Source organism: Falco peregrinus, chromosome 5 (genome assembly GCF_023634155.1).
Source record: "Falco peregrinus isolate bFalPer1 chromosome 5, bFalPer1.pri, whole genome shotgun sequence".
Classification (NCBI taxonomy): domain Eukaryota; kingdom Metazoa; phylum Chordata; class Aves; order Falconiformes; family Falconidae; genus Falco; species Falco peregrinus.
In genome coordinates this window covers 108,415,320-108,437,529 of record NC_073725.1, presented here as the reverse complement: position 1 = coordinate 108,437,529, position 22,210 = coordinate 108,415,320, and positions in this window count along the sequence as shown.

Genomic DNA, 22,210 nt, shown 5'->3' with positions numbered 1-22,210 from the left:
TCTTACAGCCTAAGAAAACTTCTTCAAATCCATCCCTCTGATCCAAAAATGGAGGATGAGACTGCACGAACATTTGTAATTCCCAGGGAGACTGACTCTTTCCACAAAACCTACAGTCACTTGCTAAACACGAGATGACAGAAGGGAGAAAGAAGGTTATCAAAGTAGGAAAACAAGGCTTTGAATTTTCTAAGCAGTTACTTATATTAAGTCCAAACCTAACCTGGCTGCCCAGGCCAAGTGGTTACATTTTGGGTTGAAGCTGAGGCACTGGGGCAGTCTAGTCAAAGATTTCTTCTCTTTGAGCAATTTGCTAGTGGCACGTGTTAGAATAAGGGAACAGCCTCAGGGCTGCTCTAACTTAGTGCGGTTGCTGTGGTCTTGACTGAGGGATTAGGACAACACAAAGCTGAGCTTCAACTCAACAGAGGCAGTGTTCAAGGAGAAGCAATTCCAGTCTGCATCGTCAGCAGGAGGAACAATGGTGCAACAGCCTCTCCCCACACTTCTTTCTGCAGGGCAGATAAAGCCAGCTTTAAAGATTCCCACAAGAGGTTTAATGGTCTTGTTACACTGGAGAGTCTGGCTTTTGTGGCTGCAATTTCCGAACAGGTCCAGCTTTCACCAGCAGCAGCTGATTTCCAAAAGTGTTCAGTGCATCGCATAGCAAGAAGTAAGAACAAGGAGCAAAAGCTGTAGGAAGAGGAGACTGGAAGAGGGAGAGATCACTGAAGCAGCTCAACTTTTCTCAAGTTGTAACAAAGGTAAAACTCAGAAATGAAACATGAAGGAATCTGAAAATCAGTACAGATGGAAGAAAGGATGCTCCTCCCACTAAGATGTAAGACAAAAGTCCTGTTTCTCTGTCACAGATTCCCTATATGCTCTGGGCAAGCTATTACTATTACTTGCACCTCTGCCTCCTCCACAGATAATCTAGTTATGCCTCTGTCTTGCTGGGCTGAGACTGCTCAATCTCCATCCCAGTGCAAACCAGATAGCCATCCCCTTGCAATGACACAGCCTACCAAAACACCCAGCACATCCAGGGTGTGCTGCAGTTAGTGTCACCCTGCAGAAACCATTTGCACATCATTTCTGACCCGCTACACATTTTTCCCATTCAGCAAAACTTCTGATTAGGAAAGTAAATCTGGATAGTCTGGATAGATGGTAACCACACCAGGCTGTTGTAAAGATACTGGAAACAGACATGTCAACAGAGGGTACAACTGGCATCTTCAGTCTGACAGAGCTACCTCCACTAGGTAGGACCTTCAAGGGACGCTGCCTTTTGTGGTCCGCAACGGTGATATACTGAGCCTCCCTCACCCCTGTTAGCGCGGGCATTTCAGATACTGATAGCCTTGCAGGTTTGTGCCTGCCCATGAGAGGCAGTTGTTTCTACTAGTGTGAATAATCTGAAGTCCAAAAGAAGCATAGGAAAAAACAACTGGGGTTCTTTTCTAGACATTTCTCAGAGCTACTGATGGAAGTACTTCAGCTTATTCAGGGATAATTCCTTAGCTGGTATATTTACATCAGACTCAAAGGAAAGAAGAACTAGAGACACCTGCTTTTCAGAAGAAAATACACATTCAAAGTTTTTTGCTCAAAGCAATGAGAGTGGCTGAGTCCCATCAATCCCCTAAAACAAAAGGTTTGCTCACTGCTAGCAGATTTTCCCCTTTTTTTACGGGAACAATAAAGGTTATCAAGCTATGGAAAAGTCCCCAGGTGGTGAGGGTCAAGGGGAGGTATTTCTCAGACACCAGAACAATTAGAGTCTCTATTTGTTTGCTTGTTTTAAACAGGTTCTGCATAAGATCAGTAAGTAAAAAAACTACCTCTACCATCCCACAAATTGCAATAAGCTAATTAAGTCATAATATTGGTAATTCAACAATGTATGCAAAGGTAGACATTAATGAATTTTACATAATGAGCAAGCAAAGAACATTACTTGTCAGATAGCCTCAGAAATTTGTTAAATAGTCCTTTAAGAGATATGGTTCAAGCACAGAGCACTAAAATGACAACAAAACTTATTAAGGAGCCTGTTTAATTAAGCACATGCTTGCTGGCACATCTGACACTATACGAAGGTGTTTGTGCTAAGACAAAGTCTTTCTTCTTTTGCAGTACAGCCAAGGAGACTGTAGTCAAATCTATTCTTAAAACACAAAGATAAGTCTGTGACTAAGCAGCCAAATACCACACTGTGGAAAATCTATACAAGTGCTAAGGGAATCGTGCATCTTTTCTGTAAAGGCCTAAATGAGATTTGCATGTGCCTCCGAGACTGCTGACTGACACAGTTTGACTCAGAGTCATGCCAGAGTTATCTGCAACATCGCAGAGAAGGATGGAAATAGCTCACGCTGGGCTGCTGGAGTCTAGAAGCCTGCTCCTGAGCAACCTGCAGAACACCAGCAAACCCCCTGTGGGGTGGGGGAGGCCAAGGAGGGCAGTCCTCGCACCATGCAGAAGTGGCTGAGAAGCACAGAGACCTTGAGTCTCCCTAAGGCACGTTGTGGCTCTGCTTTGCAGCTTTCTCTGCTGCTTTTCTTACACAAACTGCAATGCACTGGAACCTTGTGCAATGCATGAGATTTATCATTTTAAGAGCAACGGACAAGTTAAGGGTGGCTTGTACATGTATCTGTTACGCAGCGATGCCTGTGAGAAACAAGCTGCCTAGCAGTATGGTACAGACATCGCTCACTCCCTCAGCTGCGATAGGGACAGAACTCTAAATATGTTCCAGTCAAACCACCCACGTTCTCCACATGCTCTGCAAAAAAACAAAATACCATTTTACATTCTTCACCAGAAACATTCTTCTTCCTGTTCTGCCCTTCTCCTGCTGCTTCTTTTTGTTGTTGATCCATTACTTCCAGCTTAGTTACAAGCTATGGCTTAATCATCATCTCACCAGTAGTTTGGGGATGTTTTATCACAACTGACCCACCAACACTCAAGCCTCTACAATATTATCAGAGCATACTGTAATTTATCACTGAAACAAGCCAGCTGAGGAACTTCAGTCAAAAGCAGTGTAATCCCACCTCCTGCTGATGGGCACAAAGAGGCAGTCGTCTGTCAGCTGAATCAACTTGTGTTGGAGATAGTCCCCTTATTTGCTTGTTTGGAAGCTATGAACTCCCCTCATGCTGCTGAGCTTCCTGATTGACACCTTCTTTGTCTGCAGGGTTTTCACACAGGCTTAACAGACCTAAGTGCTATAAGCAGATCCCAGTAGCAGCTTGTGCTTCTCTCCTACTTGGCCCTTTTCTAGTGCTTCTGGATTTTAGTACTGTGAGACTGGGACTCCCAAATTCGCAGTTCCCCTGCTGACCTGGTCAGCTACCTCTTACCATCCTCAATCATCCTGGTTTCTTTGTAGCTTGCACTGCACAAGGGAAGAGGACCAGAAACCACGTGCACAAGAAACTCATCATTTTCCTTGCTCAAAACTTCCCTACAGGGCAACAGTTTTCTCAGCTCTCAATTTTGGCATTTTGAAAACTCCAGCTCCCTTACAGCTTATCCAGTTGACCCTGTGTCTCATGGGGTTTTCACAATCTTACAGACCCGTGCATCATGTGAGTGAACAACTACCCAAACAACTCACAGGTTAGGATCTGACCACTCACTGGTGATGTGTTTGGGCAGGGGCTTGCACTGTACTCCCTGTTACCCCAGACCCGCTGCCTCTCCACCAGCAACATCCAGCACTGCTGTCTCCCTTCAAGCCTATGGACACAAGATGAAATTGCAGTTACCTGAAGCACTTCAAACAAAAGTGTGGTCAGAGAAGCTCTAATCTTCCATTAACCTGTGGAAGCACTCAGGAAGAGAAAGCCAAGAACAGACCCATTACTTGAACAACCAGGGCAAGAAGTCCCCAGGCAAGCACCAAAGAGATGGAATTGCCTGTGGGGAAGGGCTGAGAACTGGATGTGAAGGCAGACCTCTTTCCCCAGATACACAGAAGGTAACCAGTCAATACGACCCAGATCACATGTTTACTCAGTCACCTCTAACTCAGGAGCTCTCACGGTGATGCTGCTTCCAGACAGTACCCAGCACATCACATGCCCTGGGGCAGATCTCAACTCATTATTCATCAAGTTCTTAGTAAAAATACTCTTCCTGGAGAGATACCTTCACAGCTTGGTCCCAGATTTTAAACACACACATGGACCCACAGATTCACACTGTTTAGGGTCTGCCAGTCTCTAAGACTGAAGCAAAATGAAAATAGTAGAAACTTACCACATGTATGAAAGGCAGGCGTGTTATCCATTCTCACACTTGCACAGTGACCAAGCTTCCCAAAGCAAAGAAACTCCAAACCTGTTCCGCCAGCAGAGCTCTAACTTAATTTCAGAGCACCCTTCTTCCCCAGTCTGACTCAGATCCAAGTTCTTCCCCTGCTCCCCAAGCCACCAAATCAAAGGTAACTGTTACCACCTGCCACTGCAATTAGTGGATCCCACCGCTGGCATAGATGAGTCAACCCGCCATGACCCTGGCGACCCTGCCTTACACCAGGTGGCTGAGGCCACAAAATCATCTACCTGGTGCACCAGGCTTTATTTCAAGCAGTTTTATGGCTACTTTGTTACTCTGCAACAGAGCAGCAACAAAGAGGAGGGAATACAGCGGTGCAGACAGAATCACTGCATTTCAAAAGCCTTTGTTAATCGTTATTTACAAAGCTAAGGGCTCCAAGTACCCTATTCATATGTATTTTAGGCCACCCTATTTAGATACACCTGGATCTAGGGTCACCACACAGGACAGCAGGGGAAACCTGACCCTCCCTACCATTACTGAAAGTATGCAGACCTTTCCTGGCGCCTACAGCTGCCAAGATCAAATGCTAGACACTGGACTGGTAGGCAATCCCTGGCAGTGCAAGAGGTGACGGTGTCTGCCCAAGCTTTTGCAAAGCGGCTCAGTTCTTCCAGCCATGGCTAGGCTCATCTTGTTCCCTTCCTGGCTGCTGAGCTGGCAAAGCCAGGCACAGTGATCGCTCGGGCTCACATCTCCTAAGCCATCTGCTGTCGCTGCTTCTCCCCAGTCACTCTTCTGGAAAGGTGGCAGCATCCTGTGCAACGGCTAGAGTGCAGTGGCAGCCTGTAAGGAATCCCAGGCTGACCCCACTCAGCTGAGGAGTAAAATGCATTCAAAGCCTAACAGCCTGGGTGAGGTTAGCCTAGGAGCTTAGGGACACCTCTTTCCCAAGCATTACTTGCCCTCTTTCTTGAATCCAGCACTTGAAGGGCTCCTACAATGATCCTCCTTCTGGTCTTCATTTCAGTACAGCTCTTTTATCAGACAAGTCATTAAAAAGTCCTGAGAATTCCCTAGTAATAGCTCACTGCATTATCAGAACTTTCTGTCTTCTCATCTCACCCACACAATTAAAGCAATTCCAATTGCCCACAGGTGGTTCCTATCTCTGCGTTCAATTTCCTCCTTCAAGAGCTGATTGAGGAATGTCTCACCTGTCTCCTGGTGCCAGACTTCGGGGCAAAAAGGGATCTTCCCTAGAAGATATTGTCCAGGACAGCTGCACTTCACTCTTCCCTCTGCAATGTGCAAGTGCTAGGCTTCCCAGGACAGTGGGAAGGATTTTTCCTCCAGCATTCCCAGCCATTGCCTCTTTTGTCTTGCAGATTGATCTTTCAGACTTTTTGATCTAAAAGTTTTACGGTAACTGAAGTGCCCTGTGGAAAGGCAGCTGAAAACAAAGTATTTTCTTCCCTCTTCCATGCTCACTTTTCCCCTACAATACAATGACTGGTTTTTCCTAAGAGCACAAGTCTATCAAAGTGTCATTACACTGCAAGCCACTGCTCAGCAGTGTTGACAAAATAAATTTTGGAAATCAAGGTTTAGAAGTTCTGATGGTTTCCCCTACTTGAATATGGTGGGGGGAGAGGGGCATGAGGGAATCATTCACCTACTGATAACCTGGGGACAAAAAAAGCAGCTCTGGAGACAAGCAGGTTCCAGACAGTGCATGTTTTCCAGACCCACTGTCCCTAGCTCACAGGAGTTGTAGTTTGATCTAAGTTTCCCCTGAAACTCCATTAACATAATTCAACAGTACAATTAGCTCTGAGTGTGACATCATCAGTGATACACTAGCGATGCTTTTGGGTCATTTGGGGTATATTTACAGATTTCAAGCTCTTGTACAGTTGTAGGGTTAGGCAGTCTTCTTATGACAAAGAAAAGTCTAGCAACTACCTTCTCTAGCTTTTGAAGCTAGAAGTAGGGTGACATGCCATGCAGCAACACCTTATGTATTTAACACCTCTCATCATCTAGGAGCCCAGCTCTGGCAAAAACACAATTGTAATTTTCAATTTGAACAGTCAGCATTACAATAAAAATTACTTTCTGGCACATTCAGTGAGTAAAAAACAGCAAAAAGCCACTCCAGAATACATGCACTTATGTGTTTCTAATTAATTCTGACAGAGCTTGGGCTTCAAAGGTGAAAATGTACTTGGTTCTCAGAGGAAGTATCTCTTTGGCAAAGACATGCTGCAGCCAGGATCAAGTAATGACAGTATCACTGGGAGCATAGTCCTAGGCTGGTTTATCTTAGGACTGGGTAAAGAAACAGGGCCCTCGGGTGCTTCTGAGGGAATGATGGCAATGGAACAAATCAGAACAGAGGGAAAAGTAGAGATAAAAAGCGATATACAAAAGTAATGCCACTCTGAGAAAAGCTACAGAGGAAAAAAAACCCTGACCTGAACAACCTGCATTCCAAACCATCCTTTCTAGAGGGGAAGCTCAGAGATTTCCAGTAGTTCAGGAAGGGACAAAGACCACACCAATTGCCTTCAGAGGCAACTCCTGCACAAAGAATTACTACATGATGACGGACAAAGGACGTTAGTCTACCTGCTCATGATTTTGATCCATGTGGGGTAAACATCCAAACAAGCAGTACAGCTTTAAGAGACAAAAACCACAACATCTTACTTCCCAAAAGTCTTGATGAAAAGAAAACAAATGCACTGAAAAATAATGCAGGGGGATTTTGACATGACATCATTTTTTGCATAGGCTGGTATATAGATAAGACCACTTTGCTCTTTCACAATAACAAAATGACGCTCTTTCCCCATAAACCCTCAGAACCATGGTTTCTTGCCAATGCTAAGGCTCATCCCGATTTGTGGTTTTTTGACCCTGTTATCCATGCCCCCACAATGGTGTTTCATCGGGAAAATAAATACTCTATAAGCTGCTAAGGATAGAGGGTACCTCTCCACAACCACATGCACCAAGTGGAATCCTCAAGACATTTTACCCATTTTCTCCTGCAACAAAACTTTAGCCCATTTCTCTCTCCTTGTTTAATGAAAAACAATCAATCAAGATCTCTCTCTTCCTCCTGTGGGTGATGGCTTGGGAACCTGGTTTCCATTTCAATAGCTCCTGTGTACTCACACCATGCCAAAAGGGAGCATTTCAATAGTCTACTCAGCCTTTCAACAGGTATAATTTCTTGTGGGACAGAGAGAAATAAAGGATTCATAGCTCTGCTAGCATATCTTGTTCAGCATCACAGGATACTGTAGTTCCTCCCCACGCAGAAGCAACCAGAGAAATCAATTACTATGAAAAACATTTTCTATTTCACAAAAGATCAGCTTTCTCAGGGAAAAAAAATGAATTTTGCAGATTTAAGTTTTTTTCTGTAAAATTCAAAGGCTTCAAAAAATGCAGGTTTTGACACCAACAGGATTGTCAAATTCGTAATATGTCATCCTTTTTTTCACAATCTCTTACCAATCAGTATGTCTTGAGGTATCAACTGAAGATTTTGCTCAGCTTCTAGGTGTTTGAAAATACAGAAGCTTCTTAACATTAATGAGATCGTCCGATACAGGAGGAGACCCTGGTTGGAATGTGAGTGACTGTTTCTGCCAACACTCAGCTCTGAAGGACTGACAATCCCCCCCTCAGACGTGACCTATTTACAAGAGAAAAGCAGCAGCAGTGTGCCTGATGGGTTTTGGCTTTGGGATGGTAAGTCCAAAACATTCAAGAGGATCAATCCATTGTCATTATTTCTCATTAAATGACTGATGAGGAAGACAGAAACAAATATAATTTTCTGATCACATGTCTGGTTCTGGTTGAAGATGAACATCTCAAAGCAGCAGCCCTTAGCCAATATTTGCCTTCTTTCAGATAACAAGTCACAGCTCCTCTCCAGCAGTCACCTGGGCTGTTCAGTTGTTGCATTTGCTGCATATTCGACAAGCCTCAGCCTTCCACTTTGTCAGGACTGTTTCTGAATGTATTCACCCCATAGGTCCTTTATGTATGACTAAGCAAGAGCTTCAAAGGCTGAGCCATTGAGTTTTTTCTCAAGCATTTCTTGGTGATGAGGTGAGAAAGTACACAGACCACAGTAAGCAGGTTCTCATTGCTTCTCAGCTAGCTACTTCTCCCACCTCAATACCATTGCAAGCTTTGTGTTCACTAGAGGGGTTGGATAGCAGAAGAGATGGGAGCTGTGAGCAAGCAAACACTTAACTTTCTACTCAGGATCAACCAAATGATGGCAGACAGCCATTTACACACTTCATTTGTGTCTTGAGTTCACAGAGGAGACATGCTTGCCTCTCACATACTCAGGTTACTTCAAGGGTCAAATGCCGCATACGATTCACCTCCTAGGGACAATGGAAAAAGTGCAGATGTTTCTGGATATTGACCCTTTGGCCTCTGGTGTAAGCTTTTAGTAAATCCTTTGATAATGAGCTGATAAATAATAGGTCACTTCAGCAGAAGACAAGCTGATCCAGCTGTCTGAAGAAGCTGTGAGAAGGTCAGTGGAAAAGCCAACCACATATCTCATAGATAAGAACAAAGATCAATGAGCCACTGTGTTTCTGTGGAGCAGCAGATTTTCAATCTAGAGTTCATATCTCACCACGATGAAGACTAAAGTTTCATTCCCATTATTAATCTTAACATTATTCCTGATTTTTTTTTTCCCCATACTCCAAAGTATTTGCCCTACAGCCTGTTCCTACTGATGTTCTGAGGGAGCCATCACACTTACATATTCTGGGCTGGAGCCAGATATCCCATCTCAGCGCTCACCACTCCCATGCAACACAAGGGCCCTGTAAAGCAACCAGAAGCGTGCTGAGCTAATTTCTGTATCTCACTCTGCAGCACTGGCAGAATTCATCTTTCGTCAGACAGCAAAGAGAAGTGGCTCTAGCACTGAGCAGAGAAAGGGGAGTGTGAAGCGCTACTGTCAGCAATGTTGGAAGGAATACTGTATTCATCCAGTTAAGAGACTGGAATCATTCCCCCCGTTAAACCTTCCAGCTAAAGATAAAACTTACCTGGAGCACACTTTGGAAAAACGTGATTGTCACTTTTCAGCTACAGCATTTTGCAACATCTGCTACATTTTTTGTGGTCAAGCTTCCTAGGGATGTAAAATTGTTCTTCCTTACTCACCTTTCTCTTAAACCTCCAGCAGTTCATAGTATTTGGAAATACGGTTGCCATTTTAAAGCAGATCCCTCAATTGAAAGCAATCCTTGATCAATGATGACAACTTTTTTCAAAAAGTAAGAGCTGCAACACATAACTTTCTGCAGCTTATTTTGGAGGATAGCTACCGATTAATGTTTTCCTTAACAGATTCAGGCTTGTGTCTGAAGTTCAGGATGCAGAAGTCTCCAGGTCAAGCCATGCATGGTGACTCAAGAAGCAAGTTACTTCTATTAATTGCCTACTTTACAACTACAAGAAAGGAGACAGAAGAGTTTGCTGAGGCTCGCTCAGAATCAGTAGAAGAGAGGATTCCTACTCCCCATTTTCTGATTATAGTTTATCCTAAGAAAAGAACAGGTATCATGTTAATAGCATCATGCAGAATCAAATAAGGAAGAAAACTGCTTGTGGCCACCACAGAACTGCTAGTTCACAGCTGCCCTCCCAATGAGTTTGTCATCATCATGCATCCATGATGCATGGAAGGAAGCATTCACCATAAGAAGTATGTTGAAGAAACAATTAGTTGAACATATAGCTACTTTTAATTTATGAAATGGGTGGATATGTTGAACAGTAGACACCACTGGTCAAGCAATGTCTAATGTAAGAGTAGCAGTCTTTCAACACCAGACCCCTAGGAATATAAGATTTGCCATGAAACCTTTTCACATCTGAGTACTGCCTTTTGCACAAGCCAGAAGCCGTGTTTGAGGGAAAGCACTGTCATACCATAGATCTTCCAGTGATGTGGACAGTAGGATTATGCAAGAATCCTTTCTAGCTGTTGCAGTTGATGGGCTGCTTGAGGTTACCATTACTCTAGATGAACACATGTAAAATCTAGCTCTTCTCTGGAGCTAGCAGCAGTACCTGTCTTGCTGTGAGATCCCAGCATAGAAGAATTCAGGAACTGATACTCTCTTTGGTCAATCTGAGAGCAAATCATCTCAGTTTTGGACAGAAAGATCTACAAACTGGCATGCAGGTAACTTTGGCAAATCAGCATTACATAAGGAAATGTACCCTAAAGACATTTTTGAGTCATGATAATATATACAACTCCGGGGTAATCTAGATTTGCCTCAAAATAGAATAAAAAATGTGAGTGGAAGCAAAGGATTGTTACTAGAGTCAGCTCTCCCTGAAGAAGTGTCATTTATCTTTAGCTGATTCATGATTTTCAGAATGAGCCTCATCTCCACCCATATGGTAAAGAGGAACAAGGGGAAATGGGTTCACCTAGAGCAAGATCCACTTCAGAGCAGAGTTTCCTCAAAAGGCCAACACCTGCTATACTGGCTCAGGACAGTCTAGCAAAGAGCATCACATCTAGTGGTTGTTAACTATTTGAAAAGAAACGCATATTCTTGATTTCAGTTAGCAGGTAACAGGTGACAGCTTTGATATGCAACAGCTCTGTATGCATGTTAACACATCACTTTAGAGGTGACAGGGAATTTAGGAACCACCTTGACCTGCTAGTACATATGCAAGTTAAAAAACACATATTAAGAACCCATCTTTTCCCCTGTGATGACATTGTGAATAGTCTAGGCTGTAGGAACAAGCCTGGACAGAGGATCTCTGCAGTGCTTGAACAGCTAGAACTATTTTCCCAACACCAGGTCAGCTCCAATGCAGTCCCCACATTAGAAGCCCAAACTTAGGTAAATTAGGGATAATTTTAGGACCTTATTTATAATCAGAGCAGGCATGTGATACTTCACATTTTAATTGGGCACAACAGTGACAGTAATAATATAGACAATGTTTAAGATCTCCAGAGGAAGAAATTGTTCAACTAAGTGCAAGGAAAAAAAAAAACCAAACTAAGCTTAAGACCAGGAACATATTCTGATTTTACAATAATTAAGAGCCATACAACACCTGTTATCTGTGTAAGTGAGTTGTGTTTCACAAAGAGTTGCAGGAAAATTTTCTTCAGCTTTCATTCAAGACTCTCAGTCTCCCCAGTTCCAGACTTCCAGTTTAATTCAGTCCCAAATCTCAAGCAACACACTATCACTCTCCTGTGACTTTGTGTAGGGAAAAAACACAATTGTGTCTATTTTCTGCAACAGTAAGATTCTTCAGCCTTGATTTGTCTCCACAATAGCCAGAAAAGCTTCAGAGGAGCATAGTGTGAATTATTATTTTGACAAGGACCTGTGCCTTGTGAGCTGCATGCGGTATAACCAATAAAGCTCCTCTAGGGCTACAGCACACAAACCTAACAGGGGCTGCTGTGTCACCCAAATCCCTTCATTTGGGAAGAAACAACAGAGCAGAGGCTCACGGTGACACCAGTTAGCCCACCTTACCCTTCAGTGACCAAAGCAGATCTCCAAAAGGTCATGGACACCTCCCAGCAATCCCCAGAACACCCCTTATACTCTGCTTTCTGGGGTGCATAGTACATGCAGGAAGATTTTGCTATAAATCTCTGAAGGTTAGCAAAAGCCTGCAACTTCCACTATCTGCAATCATAGGTGAAGTTAGAAGCCTCACAGAAAAGGGGAAAAATAGGTTTTATTTGCCATCAGCTTGAGACAAGCTCAGCAAGTAAAGAAAAGGGAGCAGGAAGGACTTTGGACAAAATGCTGAATTAAGAGTACGTATCGCAGGTGAGGTTTCTTGCACCACAAGCCCCATGCAGACCAGTTTGGGAGGGCTAGTCCGCTCTGTCCAGCTGTCTCTATCCCCCTGAGACAACAACAGCCAGCCAGCAAAAGCTGCCACATACTTGCCTCTGTATTCACCTGCCCTTTGGGAAGAGATGCACAGCTGCCATCAGGAACACCAAGCGAGAGGGGTGACCTGGCAGTGCCTCTCACAAGGAAACCTCTGCTCTCTCCCTTGAGGCAGCTGCTTTAGTGCAAAATGCACTGCTGTGCTTAGCAGGGCCTGGTCTCCCGTGGGACAATGCTGTAGCAATTCAGTTTACACTGCAGTCCTATCAGTGAGGAGGCTTTGCTTCACAGGTGGCCTTTCCACATGGCACATCCTCTCCCCAGGGCCTGCTCCCCACCTCCTTAACCACCCTGCTTTCTTGGCATTTTCTCCCACCTTCTCAAAAAACTTCCTTACCTAACCCTAGCATTTTTCTTCCCTTAGTCTGGCTCCTATTCTCAGAGGAGCCATTTCCTCCTGTCTATTGTTGATTGTTATTCTTTCTTCTTTGTAATCACATTTGTCCTGATCTATGCTTCCAAAGAGCAAGCAATCACGAGTTCCTCATATTTTTCAGGGAACCTGTTTAGCAAGGATTCTGCAAAAGAGTAATTTCTCTTCTTGTCCTAGGAGGTTGCAAGCGACACATTACAGGGGACATTGCTAATCCCAACAGAAAACACTGTAAATATTAGCATCTTAAAAAGCAAACAAGAAACAAACCCCCAGATCACCAAACTTGGAGAGAAGCTTTTGCCTGGCCAGCCCACTAGGTTAAGCACAGAATCACAGAACAGTTGGGGTTGGAAGGGACCTCTGGATATCATCTAGTCCAACCTTCACCTAGAGCAGGTTGCACAGCACCACAGCCAGATGGGTTCTGAATATCTACAGAAAAGGAGAAGTACATCACATCCCGTGGCTGGAATGCTAATTAATTTTGCATCTACTGGTGAGAACCTATTTACACACTGGAGATTTAAAGGAAGGCACAGGTTTGATGCATGGTGTCACCTTCCCCATTGGGCAGACAGGCTATATCCGAAGCCACATCTCTTGTTTTGCTATGTTAATAGTTGAGGAAGTGTTTCACACCAAGACAAGTCTTTCCAAAGAGTCACCCCTCCATAAAGACATCTCAAGCATCAGGGATCAGCGAGGGCTGGAAGTCCCCTACCAGATGAGGAGTCAAGCAGAGTAACACAGGGCTTGCCAGAGAGGGCTCTGTCCCACAGGACATAAGCGAGACCAGCAGCCAAGCCTGGGGATGGCAGCCAGGGTCAGCCAAGAGTCCAGGTCATCCACAGTGATAAGGCAGGTCAAGCCAGCAAGTCAAACTGCAGGTCAGAGTCAGCTCCAATGACAGTAACCAGGGTCAGACACAGTCCAGTTGTCACAGGATAGGTCCAACACCAAACCAGGAAGCCAGTCCATGGGTCAGGGTCCCAGTCTGAGGTCCATGGCCAGGCACAGGTATGGCTGTGTAGAGCAGGAGACAGATACACCTACACCGTAGCTTGGAGCAATTGAAAGTCATGGACTGAGCTCAAATGGAGCCCCCAAGCCCATGAGCAGGGGAGTGGGTGGAGGCCCCATGACAGGCTCATCAGGGCAATTAAGTCCTATTAGGTACAGCTGGGGCCCTGACACTTCAGCTCTGCTCAGCCAGTATCACAGCCAGCCACCCAGAGAGATGCCCACAGATCCCATGCCATCTAAGTACAAATGCTCATACCAGGTGACTGGGGAGCAGCCCCCCGACCTACACCTCCTCTGCCTCTCTGCACTTGCCCAGTTACAGATGGATTTTGCCACTGTCCCCCTTAGGTGCAAACTCCATAGACTTCACAATAGACATAAAGGCTCCTTGTCCTTCCCCCTCAGAAATAAGAGGGACATATTCCCTGTTACAGGGCAGCCTGTGTTTAAAGCACAAAAAGATGCAGCAATAACCAGGAACTGCTTTTCCTCCCCACATGCTGATATGCCTTGGGGCAGAGAAAAGCAGCTGCAGGAGCAGCACGGTACCTCCCAGATCATCAGTACAGAGGCAAAACCAAACAAAGATGCAGGAAGTGATTATACATTCAGATAACAGAGCTGCAAAGCTGAGTAAGCAATTGGTTATTTGAGTTCATTGCTAAGCATGGGGCTTTCATTACAGACAAACAACCTAAACCCAACAATGCACCAGTGGCAGTTGTTTGTATCAGCAAAGGAAGTTAAATAACCTCCTCCAATGGATATTGCAAAAGCAGAACATGTGGGATAAGAGTGACAGTAGCATTAGAAAGGCTGGAAATTGGCCAAGACACAACTTCCCCCCACATACCCTCCCTCCTCATATTTCAGAAGTTCAGTGTTTCAGGAGCATCATGGAACACTCCTTTCCAGGTGATATTTAACTCAGTCTTCAGATCCCAGACAAAAATGTGCTCTGCAAGAACTGGTGATGTCCAGTAATCAAAACCAGAAAAAGCCTTCCATTCTATTGCTGAGCTTTATCCCTGCCATGGTACTCTTTGACCCTGTGTCAGAACATACAAGCTTACAATCAGAAAGATTTAATGAAAAGCATGCAACGGCCAGAGATCCTGCTGCCAGGGGAGGAGGGGTAGAGAGAGAAAGAGAGGAAAAATATATCAAATGGCTTATAAAGAAAGAAGCATGTGCACTTCCCAGCAGAGGATACAGTCTTTTAAGCCATCCTGCTTGGGGGAGCTTCCCCTAACTCTGACGCTTCCTTGAAGGCAAAAGATAAACAGATCATGGGGCCAGTATAAGGGCTGTGCAGCTGCACAAGTCTCTTAGAAAGTGTCTTTTGTATTACCTTGGCTTTTTTCTTTGAGCTCAGAGGAAAGGCTAAGTTGAAGTCACCTGCTCCCTGACTCCCTGTGTATGCAGAACTGGCTGCAAAAGCATACTCTAGCCATCACAAAGGGAGAGGCAGGTTCTGCCAGGTACAAAATCTATGAAGTTAGTCTTTAAAAAGTGAAAAATAAAGGAAAAAGTCCTGCAGTTTTGCTTTCAGAAAAACAGTTCTGGGAATATGCATTTCCCTGACACAAGGTCCATGTAGACATGACATTAAGCAGTCCCTGAAAAATCCATCTGAGGTGTTATCAGCCCTGCTGATACCAATATCTGTAAAGGAGAAAGCCTGGCTTCCCCTTCCTTTGGGTTGGTTGTGCTCAGGAGCAAATGGAACAATGAGACATGCCCACACCTTCCAGCTCAGAGCTGCTTTTTCACCATCAGTTCCTACCCCAGGCCAGTCCAGCTTGTGGGAACTCTTGCTCAGCTTTGCCACCCACCTATCAGTTTGTAGCCAGGTGAAATATTCCAAGAAAATAGTTTGCCAAACATTACGTTTCCAATATCCCACTGTAGCACCTTCACCTAGACTTCTCCCTTGTCTTCTGTCCCCTCTCATGCATGGCAGCTTTACTCCTCCTCAGAAATCCTCATATCACAGGGGATACTTCCCTATGCAAGTGGAGTCCTTCTCGTTTACTGTTTATGTGGTCAGGGAGGGCATTAAGGAAATAATCAGTGAGACTGCAGACAATTTAGAAATAGCCTGGAAATGATTTCTAAGGAGATTGGCTCTCCTTGGGATGTTCTAGAAAGCTTTAGCTGTGCTGATGCTTCTTTTGGGGGACTAAAAAAGTCAACAATATCGTCTCCAGGCTTAACTGTCTTGGAACTCCTACATCAGCCATACAAGTCCACACCAAGTGTCCACCTAGCCCACCACCATCTCCAACAAAAAACTATGAGCTGACACATAGGAAAGAGCAAGGACAGGCCAAAAATATATGGTACTTCCCTCCCCAAACCCAAATTATTTATTTAGCCTTTGATTGCTTTCAGCTGAAGAGACTTTTTTTGGCCTTCAATGGTTTGTCTATATAGTAATCTCCAACAAATCTTACTTTCAAACACTATTGTCTTCCTTTGAACACAAGTATACACCTTGCACCCACAAAACCCTTTGCCAAGAAGTTCTCCAGGTCTATTATCTGGTCATCCAGAACCAACTCCCTTCATTTGTTCAAAATCTGACCTTACCGCCCACATTTGTCGGCCTCCAGCTCTTGCATGGCAAAATGTAGGAACAGTCAGTCCCTATCTACTCTCTTCATGTAACTCCAGATTTTGTAGGTCTCTGATACATTCTCCCCAAAATCATACCTTTTCCAGGCTAAAGTATCCCAGACTGCTCCATTACTCCTTGAATGGAAGCTTCCAAGTCTGGACTCAGAAGGTCACCCACAGCAAGTTGTCAGCTAGAGGTCGCTTGCCAATTATCAGGCCAAAATTCACTATTAGGGTAGGAAAGCACCATATCCCACTCAGCCCCACCCTGTTTCTCCAGAAGTGAATTTGACTTTTGCTTTCACAAGACTTTTACAGAAAGAAGAGAAAGAAATCACAGATGAGTGTTCCTCTTTTACAATCACTTTTCCTCCCTTTGAAATCAAAGAGAACAATTAGAAAGCAAAATGAATGGTCTTGAAAAACACAAAAATCCCCTTCTCAGAAGGGCAAAATGAAAGCTCATGACTCAAGACATGGGGCTGTAACTTCCTCATCCTATTACTCAAACCTTTGACCTCCAACATTTCACCATTTCTCTGTTAGGGTGTCATAGGTCTAGCTGATCTCATGATCCGTTGTATTGACCTCAGAGATCCTTAGCACTTTTCAAATACCATTTGGCCAACTCAACAGCATGCATAAGCAGCACCTAGGAGTTTGAAAACTTGACCTTGCAATTATGACTTTCATTTATCCAGAACAGATTTCGAAGAGTGGAAAGAAGATGGCAGGGAAATGACTGGGTGGAGAAGGGGTTTTTTTGTGTTTACAGAATACAGCTCAACAGAAGCATCCACCACAACCTCTGCAGCAATCTACAGACTTTGGGGACCCCACCCCTTCAGGGGAGGCTGAAGAGGTTTCCCGGCTAACGTAAAGTAAGTGAAGATACTTCTACATAGATGCCTACAGTTAGGTGGAGATGTATTTTAATACCCCCTGGTTAGCCTGGAGCAGTTCACTGATTGTTGAAAGGATCAACAGGTCCATAGTGCTGTGATGCTTTGATACTAGATGACACTGATGTCACCCTTAAGTTCATCAAGTCAAAGGAAATATATGGAGGTTTTTTTAATTTACTAAGCACAAAAAAGGTAGTAGGATTAGAGACACATAAAACCAAATTTTAAAAAACTACAAATGAGCATTTGGAGTAATTTTGAAGGTTTCTCACACTTAGTAAATATCTAGCAAACAACATCTCAATTAGGAAACCAGTTTTAATACAGTCCTTCACAGTAAGGTTGTGTTTGTGGCACAGGGCATTTCAGGAAGCCCAGACTTCCTTCCATAGCCTACAGCCATTCAAGGATCACAAGGATTCAAAACCGCTAATTTCCCAAATCTCAGGTCAAATCAAGAAAGAGTTTGGACCTTCCAGTCACTAGATCACTCTCTCTCTTACCTCCTTCAGAAACATCAGCACCTCTCATACAGTTATCCCTGGCCTAGGCAGTGAGTGCAGTGAGGTTACCACTGCCCAGGGCCTTGGCTGAAGTCCTAGTTAATCTCTGGCCATGACCATTGTCTCCCACCTGGTAAAGCAGGTCCCTATGGGCGCCTCTTTCAGCAGCAGCCAGCTTATCCCCCAGCTCCTACATTGCCAGTTGGTCTGGAGACAGAAATTCACATAGCACTAAGACAATAGCCAAGGCTGAAAGTCAGCAAGAAAGCTCTCAAGACGAAGGCCTTTGCAGCTAGAAGAAAATCACATTCTGACATGTGATGGTGTTGGGAGCTTTATTTAAAAAAAGCAAACAAGAAAGCAGAAAAGGAGCAGGAGTGGAAGAAGCTTCTGACTATACTGCCATACTGCCACCAAAAGAAACACTCAGCAAACCGTCACCTTAGCATGAAGCCTCTTCATAGATCAACCTCTGTTTCACATCTGGGTATAAACTACCATCCACATTATATAGACATACCAAGGCATTTAATGAACACAGCTTGCGACTGGTTTTGATTGCCATCCACCAACTCAGTAATGTGTTAGGAAAACAGCGTTAAGGAGAGGGCAAGAGATTGTGGCAGAATAGCATTATTTATTCTGAAGAGTACTCAGTGCCTTTAAAATGACTGGTTTTAGATTTCTAGATTTTAAGAGGGCAGCAGGAATGTTCATATTGGTCTCCTGCATAAAAATATTCTTGAATTTCACCTGATGTCCCAAATTTCTTCTGACTGAGATAGCAAGACGTGGTTTCTTCAGAGGCTTCAAGTGACAGAAGAACCACTGTATCCCTTGGTAATCTGTGCCAACAGTTAAATAGTCACTGTTGAAACCATGTACCTTATTTCTAGCTTACATTTATCTAACTTTAATTTCTAGCTGCTGGCTCACATTATGCTATCATCTGTTTTTCATCCATATGCAGGCATCACTTTACCCAATGAAATTCACCCCTACATTTAGGCTGACACAGCAAATGATACTAAAACAGTTTTGGCCAGGAAGAAAAGTATATTGCATCCCATTGCATGTGTAAGGGTGCCACAGAATTCAGACAATCAAGTCTAGAATTAACATTTGCTTTGTAATTAAGGTTGCTTATGGCAATTAAGCCTCAGCTCTGGACAAGTAACTTCCCCCCAGCACCCTGTTTCTGGAGCTTTCTGAAATGGTGTCCTGAAGCAGCCAATCGGCAAGGCTGGTAGCAGTTGACTACTTTTACCATTGCTCTTGAATTACTGCCAAATCATCAACCAAAGTTATGAATATAAGGGAGTGCAATAAAAGACAGCAAGTGCCGTCACAGTTGCACAGAAACAGTTTTGTAACCATTCCCCAAGAGGAGACATATGTGGGCAGGGGTGAGGATGCTTACTCCCCAGCAGCTCTGCACTGCACAGCTGTGCTGCCATCCCTGCCCTGTGCTGCTTACTGCTGTGTTTGAGAAAAAAAGGCAGATTTAACCCTTGCCTAAGGATCTGGACCAAGCTTGAACTGTGACTGACTTCTCCAGCTGAAAGGTCTCTTGTCCCATGACACAGGCTTTCTGGAGGCTAGTGCAGGGCACAACAAAGCCAGCTGGGACCAAACGGTAAATTGAGAATTTTGAGAATGTAAGTTAGAGTCCCATGGGCCTTGCAAGGGCGTAAAGAGGCAGAAAAGGAGAACCCAGATCTCTCTGTGAACTGCGGTACCACAGTCTGTCTCCACGACAGCAATGCTGTTTACAGTCACAGTGGGAAACAGATTTGTAACAGCAGCATCACGAACAGGCATGTCACCCCACACAGTAACGACACAGTGAAGGAAGCAGCTGGTGCAGCCAAGCAGCACCACTTGGCATTATCTTAACATGCTGAGCTGTAAACTGTGTCAGAACCACTTTCTGCGTGGTTCACTCATTCCTTCCATGAGGGCATGAGTGCCTGGGGCAAGGTAGGGCAGACAGCTCTGGCCAGGACCTGCCCAGAAGGCCCCTGCAGCTCCGTACCAGCACCTTGAAACAGCAGCTCCACAGCAGACCCTTGGACACAGGCAAAGGATTGCTGCAGTCTTAGAAAAATAGCTGCCAGGTTTTGCTCTCCCAGTCACAGCCTCGACACAAACCATGTTGGCAAGATGAGGCTTGGCAAAGGGGGCATGCCTGAGTGTTGAGATTAGGAATTTCCCCACTCTGGGCCAGTGGGGAAACGAAGAGCAAAGGGGAACCAGCCCACTACATTTAACTGTGTTGTTAGATCAAACAAATCTGTTTCCCTTATGTCTGTTGTCAAGATCTGGAGGATTTTTTCCGTAAGAGAACTGACAGTGGGACCTGTATGTCAGATACAGGGAGCATGTCTCTCTCCTTTCCTGTGCCAGTTAGTCACTCCCAAATGACACTCTTCTTTTAACTCCAGGTACTTCTCAATGTAGAAGAGGTTCCAGACAGGACCAATGCTTGGATAGCTGGGACCCCTCCCCCAGAGCCAGGACAAAGCCAGTCCTCCAGGTAGACTGTGCGTCACAGCCTAGGAAAATTCCTGCTTTCTACTGTGCCTGAGGCATGCACACACACATCTTCCAGATTCAGCTGCAGAAGTTAGCAAACCTGCTCTAGTTGGGGCTTGGAATTAGCAGGCACAGGAAAAAGGCTGAAACCTGACTCCAAAGTTTTAGCATTGATTTGGCCCACGTGTTCCTCTTTTCATGCCTTGAGACTTTTTCTCCCCCCTAACCCATGTGCAGCCCCCTCAGCCATGAGATCACCAAGCAGTATTCACCAGTTTATCTAAATAAGCACCCTGTGTTTCCTAGCCTACCAGGACAGAAAACCTGTCTGACAGCCCAAGCTCCTGCAGGAAGCATGACGAGGTGCTAAGAAAATAATTCTGCTTACAAATTCTTTGGGCTGAAACAGCTGCTTTTGTAGCTGGATGGGGTTTTTGGCTAGCAGTCAGCTCCCCCTACAAGTTGTCTCTACAAGACACTCCATTTACTTCCTGTTCCCTAGCAAGTCCCTGCAGGAGAGGAGAGCAAAGAAGCTGGGATTAAACATACACAACAAAGCCCCGCCAAGACACACAATCTGAATTCCCAGACAAAGTACAAGACAAATAGAAGCATCACAGAGGAATAAACATAATATGGGCTTAAGTCTAGCATGAGCCCTCTGTAAATGTGATCTGAACAGCAGGCTGCACCTTCCAGCCTGGCAGATTCCATAAAAGCAAGGTCTGCAACACAGCAGATCTCAGAAAGAGAGACAGGAGGCACCAGGGATTTAGAAAGAGGCTTTACGGACTCAACATCACCTTGAATGACACAGAACCATTACATTCAAATGGCGGTTGGTGCAAAAATGTAAAATGAACAGATTCTCTGAGTCTAGTCCTGAGCAACTGGAGCTATAGGGCTCCAGCTTTTTGGTTGGGAAGGGAGGAAATTAAAACAAAAAAAAAAGTCTGAACCCAACTGTCCTTTCCCTGTATGTCTGAGACAGGCACCCAGTGGCCCCTAAGGCCATCAGAACACCTGACATCTGAGCGACACTACCAGTGTACCTCCAGCCATACTACCTGCCATAAGTGAGCCAACACCACATTAAAGAAGGAATAAAGGAGTGAAGCAATATTGCCTAGCCATGGCCAGATGGCTGATATTATATTCTTAGTTTTTCCAAAATAGTTCTCTGGGGTCCCAGCACAATGCTCCAAACACTAAATTTGTTCCGTAAGGTTGAGAAAACTAAAGGCTGCCTTCCATCCATGAAGAACTTAAACAATACCTACTAGTAAAACCCTCAAGTGTGAAAACCTGAAGTATTTAAGTAGAACATGGTCTTCACAGATTCATCCTCTGCTCAGGAGCCTGAGACTTCATTTACCATGCAGCCACACTATGTCCCCCTCACCACAAGGGAAAAGCCACTGAATCTGGCTGCATTGTCAGCCCAGCAGGAAGCATAAATCTCACAGGAAACACTATTCTAGTGATGTTTCCAGGACAGTTTTGCAGGTCAGAGACGCTTTTGGACCAAAGCCAAGGCAAAGCCGGCCAGCACCTCCAAGAAAGTGGCTAAGTGGAAAATCTCCTCCACAATGGTAGCAAAAATAAAAGATAGATAGTTCTTCTGAAGTTTCAATTACCGATGAAAGGAACGGGAAGTTTTCCTCTGTCCCTAAATTGTAACTTTCTTTTGGCAGTGGAGAAAAAAGAACCCTCTCTCCATCATGCATGTGTATTTATTTCCCCACTACTGAAGTAACAGAGTTTGCAAAAACTGAAAAGGAAAAAAAAATTTCTGACACCGGAGTCATGATTTTTAACAAGTATTTTTAGTATTTGCCATGAATAGGGAATATCAAAGCAACCACCTCCACTTCATACAGTTGACACTTCTTCAGGAAACAACCATCAGTGCCACAAGGACATTTTCTGTCATGTTGG